Raw genomic sequence first — 10,000 nt, 5'->3', positions numbered from 1 at the left:
CATCCGTACAGACCACAGAGGGTCGGCGGTTCGATTCCCAGCAGCGCCTCCGGGCTCAGCGGGTTCAGCAGGTGTCGGTGTTCTCCGCTCGGTGTCACGCTCGAGAGGCTCTCGCCGTTCAGGAGGCCATTACTTCAATTAAACCGCTGATTAAGCAAATCGGAGGCTGATTAGCAAACGAGCGGCGGTCTTCAGGAGAGCTGTAATTAGAGAGGCGATTAGCGTCTGTCAAGAGCGGCGAATGAGGCGGCGGCACTCGTTAAGAGATTATTACTCCAGCAGGCTGCAGACACAGAGAGCGGATCGCAGAGACTGCAGACAGTCTGAGACAATAACAATGATCACGTCTGAAGACTCACGCAGCGTTTTAGTCACTTTCAGCTCGTTGTTTCGACAGACGAGTCACCTGAAGGGTCGTGTCGGTCTGTTCAAATGTTGTGTTCAAATACAACAAATAAAATCTGAAATGTCGGGCACTGTGAGGACGTCGGGCACTGTGAGGACGTCGGGCGTTGTGAGGACGTCAGGCATTGTGATGACGTCGGGAGTTGTGAGGACGTCGGGCACTGTGAGGACATCGGGTGCTGTGAGGACGTTGGGCGTTGTGAGGACGTCGGGCACTGTGAGGACGTCGGGCACTGTGAGGACGTCGGGTGCTGTGAGGACGTCGGGCGCTGTGAGGACGTCGGGAGCTGTGAGGACGTCCTGATCGGCCTTGTTCGTGGCGTCTCTCCGTACAGGCAGGCGTTAGTTTCATCATCTTGACTCTGAACTGCTGAAGTGCTCCCCGCTCGGCCTCGTTATCCGACATCCTTCTTCATAAACGCAGCCAATCGAGTGCATCACGTCCATGAATATCCGCGGCCTCGCGTCACTCGGGATAACACTCCATAACATTTTGGCCGGGGGTCTAATTATTCCATTTGCCTGGACCTGGATGCCATTTAGATGCAAGGTAATTCAGCGTGGTATAACTCAATTAAAAATCCTCCTGACTGGGATTTATGGAACATCAGGAGCTCCTCAGTGGGACCAATGGGAACGCTCCGTATTCATCCCCGAGTCCTCCTGATGCTGCATTTCTGCAGCTCAATTAAATACACGAGCAATGAGAATGTTTCAAAGTCTGTAATGAGAAAAGACAGGGCACCTCCTCCTCCACCTCCTCCTCCACCTCCTGCTCCTCCTGCAGACTGGTGGTGAATTAGCGGGAGCTCAGCGCTCGTTAGCTCTCGAATTAACTTTTAAAGATGGCACAAACTGTCCGCTCTGATTGGACGCAGCGCTGCATCAAACGCTGATAACACACAGACTGAAGAGAAACATCCAATTATATTTCATACGATCGAATTAATAACAACAAAGAATTCATTAATTTGGTCACATCAGCCCAGCTCGGCGTCACCAAGCTCTCACCAACCACTAAAAGTCAGTCCCACATTTACTCTTGTCCGGCGGCTTCTTGCTCGCTCACTCTCTCCTTTTCTCTTCTTAGCTTCCTCCGTCAGCGTCCTCTTCACTCTCTTCTCCTCTGCCATCATTTCTTCTTCTTCTTCTCGGTGGTCCAAACTTCCTGTGGTACAAACACTGACACTGCTCTGAGCTCACAGCTAACAAACTGAGCTAACAGCAGCTACAGTTGGCAGCAGTTAACTTCACTGTCCATCATGAACTCTGAGAGGATTTTGTTTCTCCCTCCTTCCTTCCTGCTCCACGTTTGACCTCATGACCTTTCCCTCTCATGTCTCTCGACTCTAAATAGACTGAACTGGTTTTTTTTCTTGTCTGTTGTGAGTTTTGCGTCTCGCGGCTCCTCTGGCGGTGTTTAGCCGTCTGTAAACACTTGAGGTGTCGACCGAGGTAACGGCCTCTCCGGCGTCATTTCAGCCGTCAGAGCTGTGGACTCGTTGGGTCGTCCATCGTCCTTTGGGAGCGTGGCGAGCAGTTTAAGTCCTCATAAGTGCAGCAAACATGCTCCGTTAACGGTAAAACATGATGTTTCTTCTTCTTTTTCTCTCTGACGCGTCTTTTTAAAAAGCTCAGCGATCACCGCCCGCCATCCGGCGAGATGGGCTAATTAAATTGGTACTTTTTACAAGTCTTACTCAATAAATCTGAATAAATTAACAAGGCATTACTAAGGCTGCTACATTAAATTTGCATAGTGCATTTAATGAATATGCAACCGCGAGTGGAAAGGTCTGCCACTGTGAACCCCGGTGAATTAGCATAACTACTTCCAGCATGTTTCTTAAATAATGCTCTCATTTGCACATCACTGAGTTGGCTAATTCTGGCGTCGGCGAGGGCGGCCTCGTAATTAAAGAATCCCACTTTAATTTTTAATGAAGTTTATGTTACATCAATCCTGACAGTAATGAGGAGGACGTGGAAACAAAAAGGCTGCTAATAATTAAATTCACAAACCAGTTTGAGGGATAATAACTCCTGAGGAGGAATTACATGACTAATTATTAATTAAATATTCATAGTATCGTGGAGAAGAGGCAGCGTGGCGATGGCGGTGATGGCGGCGGCTCGCGGTAAGCAGTCGCAGGAGCCCAGATGCCAAACGGCTTTTATCTGTGAAGGACTTGAGAGACTCGTAACGGCGCTCCAGACTGTCATTAATTATAACGACCCAAAACAAAACAGGCTGTAATTGGTCGTTGTCTGCAGCCACGTGATGTCAGCGATGTGCGCTCTGTTTGAACCACAGAAGAAGAAGAAGAACAAAATGTTTCAAAATAAAACTTCCTCTTTCTGTTTGATCGTCTTGAACTTTTGTTTTTGTGTCTGGAAGAAAAAGTCTGTAGGACGTCACGGAGACTACGTCCAGGTTTTAGACAGTCTGCGGGGACGTCACGGAGACTACATCCAGGTTTTAGACAGTCTGTGGTTTTAGACAGTCTGCGGGGACGTCACGGAGACTACGTCCAGGTTTTAGACAGTCTGCGGGGACGTCACAGAGACTACGTCCAGGTTTTAGACAGTCTGCGGGGACGTCTCAGAGACTATGTCCAGGTTTTAGACAGTCTGCGGGGACGTCTCAGAGACTATGTCCAGGTTTTAGACAGTCTTTAGAGTTTTTGTCCTGAAATCATCAAATCTACTTTTAAAACAAACTTTATTCCGTGTTCTGAACCTGAATCAAACGTTCATGTAACGTTCATGTTTCTGTCGGTGGAGCTCCGAGTGTTTCTTCTTTGTGTCTCCGTCAGTCTTGGGTTCGTTCACCTCCACCTGTGCAGCTCTGCGGCTGATCTCGGGAGTATTTACTCTGAAAAACAGAAGCTTTGTGCAGTGTGAGGGATCATGTATCCACACGCTGTCATTAGGAGAGACAGATTGGTGAATCAGTGAATTAAACCCACAGGTAACCTGCAGGAAATCCCCCCGACCGCCGCTCTCATGGGGACTTATGGAGTGTCTGAGACAAATGGAATAACGGCTTCTTTAAGGTCAAGATTTGCAGTGCCGGGCTCGGCTCAGACATAAATGCTCCGTAATGCCGGGTGGGCTGATTGCTTTACTCTCCAGACGATGTCAATTTTTGTCCTGAGGAGCGAGCGGGCGCGGTTGGTATTAAGGCGGCGGCGCGTCGAGGGCCCTTGTCTGCGGCGGCGTGTTGGCTTGTGGACGAGTCGTGCAGCCGGCTCTATTATCGGGCGAGCCTGGAGGAAGGCGGCGGCAGCTCACAGAGTAATAACACATTACATCTTTAATGTTTGTGATGCACAGGACAATCCTCCAACAATCCTCCCATGAACCTCTCTGCTTTCTGTTGGGCACTTCCCTCCCTCGGCGTTCTCAGCCCGGACTCGCCGGGCAGCATCAATCAAACGGGAGGAAGCGGCCGACACGGAGTCATTACAGAGGATGAATCTGTTGTATTTACTCCTCTGTTATGCAATAATAAAGACGGAGCACGGCGCGGGACAAAAGGAAACGATGGTCTGTACACAGAGACGCCGGGCGGGGACAGACTGCCGGACAGATTTACTGAAACAGGTTCCAGGTTTTCAAGACGGCTGGAATAATTCAGAGATAAAAACACGTCAGACTGATGCATGTGTAGAGATCACACGTAGAAATATGAAGAAACTGATCCACTGAAGCCGTCTGAGGTTTAAAGTTCTACACCCGGATTCATCGTGCTAGTCTAGGGGATCGAACCGGTGACCTTCCGGTACTGAAACAGAGCTAATGAAGCAGAGCTGGTGTCGTGCCAGAACCGGAGCTGGAGCCTCTGGTTGGGTTCACTGGGACAGAGGCCAGTTTACGGAGTACTGAGGTGATTTACGTCTCACAGTCTGTGTATTAATGCAGACCACGATGAGACTGACAGTACTGCAGTATCAGTTGAAGTAAAACACTGTGTACTGTGTGTATGTGTACTTCACCTGCAGACTGTGGCGGCCGCTTCACGTCACCTGGTTGGATTGAACCAATCAGGGTCCGGTATTCTGTGAAAATGTTTCTTTGATGAAAACCAGAATAAACGTTGAAGCTGCTCGTCTGTCCACTTGTGGACTTTGTGTGAACACTTATTGGTTCATTTCCGTCTCTAATCAAAGAACTCGACGTCTTCCTTCGCCTCCGTCTCTGCATATATTTCCAAACTTCATTTCGCTGCTGACAGTTAAACAAATAAAAGCCGGCTGATAAATAAGGATTCAATTATCAAAAGATTAGCTTGATTTTGTTTTGATATTAACTTTGATGTGAAAGCAGGACGTCTGTATGCGCGCCGTAATTAAATCAGAATCCTCTTCAAACACATCACAAAGCACAGACTCAGATTTGGGACTCGTCCGGCGAAAACGGCGACACTCCGTGTGTCCGAGTGTTTCTTCAGGGCTTAACCAGCACACACTTTCAATTCATTCAGAGGAAACTTCAATGAAACTGCAGCCGGGAAACAATCTGAGCCTCTAATCCGCCATCACGGAGGAGGATCTCCTGCTTTTTTGTTTTCTCTTCCAGACCCTGAATGCAGCACGGCTCCGCGGACTAACAGCTTATCGTCTGATTAAAAGTTCTGATCGCTGCGAACACGACCTGCAGCGCCACCACAGCTTTAAAGTTTTCTTTAGGAAACAAATTAAATCATAAAACTGATTTTTTTTATAGTGCATGTGGAACTAGGGATGGGAACTGATCAGATTTTTACAATTTGATTCTCATTTGGGGAAAAAGGAGAACAAACAGTTTGATCAGCATCAACTTTGTTCAGTTAGAAGTGTCACGACCTTACAAAACCAACAGCGAGGTCAGCAGAGGCCACAGCCTGGATAATAATAACGATGTGTAACTACCTTCCATAGTAACCACAGAGGTGCTCATAGCCTGGCTGCTGCTGCTGCTGCTAGGTTGAGATTCATCTCCAGTCTGAAGCGTGTCAAAAACACGACATTCATTTAAAATATTACATGTTGTGTGCGTAAATGTTTCTGCATGTTGGTCGTGTTCCCTCCCGACGCTGTTATCTCCACTTTGCAATGATTGCAAGTCGCCCTGTTGACGTCTGTTCTGGTGAAATGCAGCCAAACTTTGGAGCGTTTGAACGAGTGGGTGACATTGTTACTACTGACTGCACTGCACGTGAGAAACTTGAGGAAGTTACTTGACGTAATTCGTGCTTTCTGGAATCGATAAGAGAATCGTTAGATAAACTGCCAAACGACTCCATGGAAATGAAACACACGGAACCGGTTCTCAACAAGAACTGGTTCCCATCCTTATGTGGTACTGGTAGCTAACCACTAATTAGCTGCTGCTAACAGAACCGGGCTCAGTAGCTGGACCGGACTGGTTTGGAGCTCAGCCTCTGAGACCAGCAGGGAATAACGACACAGCCCTTCAAAGGAAATTCTGGTTCTGCTGAGTCCGATAAATCAGCTGAGTGATCGGCTCATTTCTCCATAAGACTCTATACGATCAGACTGGAAGATTCAGGTTTAACACTTCCTGAATGCAGCGCCCCCATCAGGACAAATGTTGACCAGACATGTCTTTGCTGTGTGTGTGTGTGTGTGTGTGTGTGTGTGTGTGTGTGTCTGTGTGTGTGTGTCTGTGTGTGTGTGTGTGTGTGTGTGTCCCATGGGATGGCTGTCCAAAAAAAAAAAAAAATGAATTACCACGATCGAGCTTTTTAAAGTGCCGGCTAATAAGAGCTGAGACATAATTAAATTTGCGGCTGAGCGACCTTGGGCGACTTAAAACATAAAAACATGATGAATGGACACACACACACACACACACACACACACACACACACACACACTCTCTGAGGTCACTTCTGGTCAGCTGACTGAAAGTTTTCATGGTGAATATTTCAAACATTTGTGTTTTTATCAGAGGTCAGAAACGTGCTGCTGCTGTTACGATGTATTCAGAAGTATTGAAGGAACACACACACACACACAGATCTTTCTGCAGATGCACTGTGAAATACTGGTATAATAATAATATATGATATCATAAATATTACATTACATTACATTTAGCAGACGCTTTTATCCAAAGCGACTTACAGAGGAGGACATAAGCTAAGAAAATAATGGTTGGTAGATGGTCACCACGTCCCAACAAGGCTGCAGCATCAGTAAGGAGGTGCTGAGAGATGTTTGGGCTGGTTTCATAGGACATGAGTTAGTTGAAGGTGTCAGAATGAACTCTACAAAACATGGAGTTCCTACCTGCCACGGTAGAAGAAGAACTCTGCCTTGATGCACCATCCCATGCTGCAAACATACCACTGAGGCCTTTGGGCATGAAGGGAGAATCACCCCGACATCAACCCTGCTGAGAACCTGTGGAGCTTCCTTCAAAGGAAACACAGACATGGACTTCCACATTCATGGATGGTTGTTAAGGTGACTTCAAAGAAGGACTCCTGTGCTGACATGTGACTCCATCTGGAAACTGCTGAAGATTGAAAAATTAGAAGAATGCAAAAAATACAACTGACTTCTGTTTTCAGTCCGTTAGAAACTAAAAGAACTATTTCAAGAAGAAGAAGAAGAAGAAGAAGAAGAAGAAGAAGAAGAAATGAAGAAGAAGAAGAAGAAATGAAGAAGAAGAAGAAGAAGAAGAAGAGGTTTTCAGGTCCAGCAGTCAGCAGCCTCTATGGACATGATGGCAGAGGAGAAGAGAGTGAAGAGGACGCCGATGTTCATGTTGTCTGATGAAGAGCTCTGCTGTAATCAGTAATGAAGCTCCAACATGTTTCAGTGTTTCCAGTCTTTGATGAATCTGTGAACAGTCTCTGAGACTCCTCTGAGACTCCTCTGTGACTCCTCTGTGACTCCTCTGAGACTCCTCTGAGACTCCTGAGACTCCTCTGAGACTCATCTGAGACTCCTGAGACTCCTCTGTGACTCCTGAGACTCCTCTGTGACTCCTCTGAGACTCCTGAGACTCCTCTGTGACTCCTGAGACTCCTCTGAGACTCCTCTGAGACTCCTGAGACTCCTCTGTGACTCCTGAGACTCCTCTGTGACTCCTCTGAGACTCCTCTGTGACTCCTGAGACTCCTCTGAGACTCCTGAGACTCGTGGTCGCCTAACAAATCGCAGCAAATTACATATTAACTTTATTTTACGCTGCTCTGCGCTCGTCGCCTGCACAGTCGTATCTGTGAGGCGGCCGGCGCCGTAAGTCATTTCTTCATACATGACACGAGCGACCTCCTCTCAGAGTATTTTATGAACGTAATCGGACGCATCAATCACGGCGAGGCGGCGAGGCCTGAGCTCATCCTCTGTGTTTGGAGTTAAATGGTCCTAAAGACTAATGAAGAGCTTCCCTCTGCAGTCCGACCAATCCATCTCCTCTGTCACTGCTCAGTCAGTGTTCAGCACGGCCAATCATCACTCAGCTCAAAGTAAATCACTTCCTACTTCACCGAAAGTTACCGAGCTGAGAGCAGAAAGTTTAAACAGCGAGGCAGCGAGGTCCGAACCTTTACTGCATCATCCAGGTCCCCAGCAGCAGCTGATGTCACTGCCTAGTCCAGCAGCAGTCAGCCCAGCTCGGCGTCTGTCTTTCAGCCTTTTATTTCACCAAGCTCTCACCAACCACTAAAAGTCAGTCCCACATTTACTCTTGTCCGGCGGCTTCTTGCTCGCTCACTCTCTCCTCTTACATTACCCACTCATCTAGCTCTTGTTCTGGCACCTCCAGGTGGTCCAAACACTAACACTCCCCCGCTGCTCTGAGCTCACAGCCCGGCTGACAAACTGAGCTAACATGAGCTAACAGCAGCTAACAGACTGAGCTAACATGAGCTAACAGACTGAACTAACATGAGCTAACAGCAGCTGGTTATGAACTCTCCTCGCTCTGACAGTCAGACGATGTAAACGATGCTTAATTTAAATATAACAAACAAACATGAGTCATGGCGTGATGATGGCGGCGGTGGCGGCCTCAGTCAGCTGTCGTGCTGAGCGAGTGCTCTCGTTGAACTGCAGCAGACATGTCATCAGACTCAGAGCATCCGTCTTCATCTGAAGAGCCTCTGAGGAGCAGGAGACATCTGATTGGACAGCGAGTCACGGGAGACTGCAGACAGACTGAAGGCTGCAGCACCTCCAGAACCAGAACCAGGACCAGAACCTGAACCTGAACCTGATGAAGACCCAAGCTCGTCTTCTTCTTTTTGAGGGACTTGTGGTGAGAGGTTAGACGAGAGCTGTGTGTGTGTCTGTGTGTGTGTGTGTGTGTGTGTGTGTGATGGACGGCTCTAAACAATTTGTTCACAAACAGGAAGCGACACAATAATCTGCTCGTTTGTCGGCTTAACTGGAACGTCAATAACTATCGACTGAAACGCCGACCACACCGTGAACCTGCATCTGTCACACACACACACACACACACACACACACACACACACACACAGACACACACACAGACACACACACAGCCTGTGTGTCCCCGCAGACTGTCTAAAACCTGGACGTAGTCTCCGTGACGTCCCCGCAGACTGTCTAAAACCTGGACGAGACCAAAACTGTTTTTTGTCCCAGGCTGTAAACATGTTTATTTTTGCTGTTGGACATTTGAACATGGGGACTTATGGAGACTGACTCACTTCTGGAGCCAGCCTCAGGTGGACGTTAGAGGAACTGCAGGTTGTGTTTCTCTTCACGGACTCGGAGGTTGCAGCTTGGTTCAGAGTTAAAGTTTGGAGCCGCCGGCTCGTCGGCTGAAGCGTCACAGACTCTTCGGGGACCCGCCGCACTTCCTCCCCATCTCATCTTATTTAACAACCAGCGGGCCCCGTTTGGTCCCACGGTCCCTGAACACATCACAGCAGTAATGTTGGCAGATTGTCTGACGATCAGTTCAGCACCGTTTGAACGGCCCTCGCCCCCCCGGCTCTCTGCACACACCTTGTTAAATCCCAGCTCGTCCTGTGACAGTTAAAGAAGTGACGAATGGCCATTATTATGGAAAGAAGGTTACTTTTATACACGGCTCGCGGCGCCGAGGGGGGGGGGGGCGACGGCGGCCGCTCCATCACTGTCAGGAAAACTAATGATAAGATATCATAAGACACAAGACGGCCATGTTAAGATGGAGTGGCCTCCCGCCGAGTTTCCATCAGCCGCCGTCTGTCTGCGCTCAGCATTCATCTTGATTCTGCATCTACTCGCACTTATTTTGCTTTACACCTGCAAAAATACATCAAACACTCGCCACCGCCACCACTGCTCCTGCCACTGCTGCTGCCACTGCTGCTGCCACCACTGCTGCCACCGCTGCTGCCACCGCTGCTGCCACCACTGCTGCCACCACTGCTGCCACCGCCGCCACCGCCACCACTGCTGCTGCCACTGCCGCTGCCATTGCTGCTGCCACCACTGCTGCCACTGCCGCTGCCACCACTGCTGCCACCACTGCTGCCACCACCGCTGCCACTGCTGCTGCCACCACCGCTGCTGCCACCACCGCTGCCACTGCTGCTGCCACCACCGCTGCTTCCAACACA

This window comes from Larimichthys crocea, chromosome VIII, assembly GCF_000972845.2.
Source record: "Larimichthys crocea isolate SSNF chromosome VIII, L_crocea_2.0, whole genome shotgun sequence".
Taxonomy (NCBI): Eukaryota; Metazoa; Chordata; class Actinopteri; family Sciaenidae; genus Larimichthys; species Larimichthys crocea.
The sequence above is the reverse complement of the archived record's forward strand: the minus strand, read 5'-3'. Positions refer to the sequence as shown.